Below are 920 nucleotides of genomic sequence, written 5' to 3' on the forward strand. Positions count from 1 at the left end.
ATATAACTTTGTAGTTTCACAAACCAGGCTGAACATCAGAAGCACCAGGAAGGCTTTTAAAAGATACAGATTCTTCGAGCCCCCAGTGAATTAGAATCTCTAGATGCAGGGCCGAGGAATCAGCATTTTTAAAGAACCTCAGTTTATGATGTGACTGGCCTTTCAGAACCCCTGCTTTAAAAGACAGGCCCAGGGCTTCCCTGGTGGTGCAGTGGTTGAGAATCCGCCTGCCAATGCAGGGGACACGGGTTCGAGCCCTGGTCTGGGAAGATCCCACATGCTGCAGAGCAACTAGGCCCGTGAGCCACAACTACTGAGCCTGCGCGTCTGGAGCCTGTGCTCCGCAACAAGAGAGGCCGCGATAGTGAGAGGCCCACGCACCGCGATGAAGAGTGGCCCCTGCCTGCCGCAACTGGAGAAAGCCCTCGCACAGAAACGAAGACCCAACACAGCCAAAAAAAAAAAAAAAAGACAGGCCCAGAATGCCAAACAAGCAAATACATCAATAGAAATGGGAAGTTACTCATAAATAAGGAACATTCCTATATACAATAAACAGGGAGGTTTTTCCTGGAGAACAAATATTTTCTTTAAAATACAGTTTTATTTTCTCTGATTAGAAAAATCAGAAATGCTTATTATTAAGAAAAAATTCCCATTTTAGACGTTAGCTTTCCAGATGTTTGTTTAAGTACATATGTATAAATATTTTTTGTTTTACAAAAATAGCACCATAAAGTATATGTACTATTTTGTAGCCTATTTTATTCACTTAAAATAGATCATGAATGTTTTCTTATGGCAATAAAGCCAGGTCGACTCAATTTTCGGTGGTTGTACAACATTCCAATCTATGGATACATCATAGTTTACTTAACTAATTCCCTATTGTTGGACATCCCCCCCACCCCCCGCCCCAT

This window comes from Eschrichtius robustus, chromosome 7 (assembly GCF_028021215.1).
Source record: "Eschrichtius robustus isolate mEscRob2 chromosome 7, mEscRob2.pri, whole genome shotgun sequence".
Taxonomy (NCBI): Eukaryota; Metazoa; Chordata; class Mammalia; order Artiodactyla; family Eschrichtiidae; genus Eschrichtius; species Eschrichtius robustus.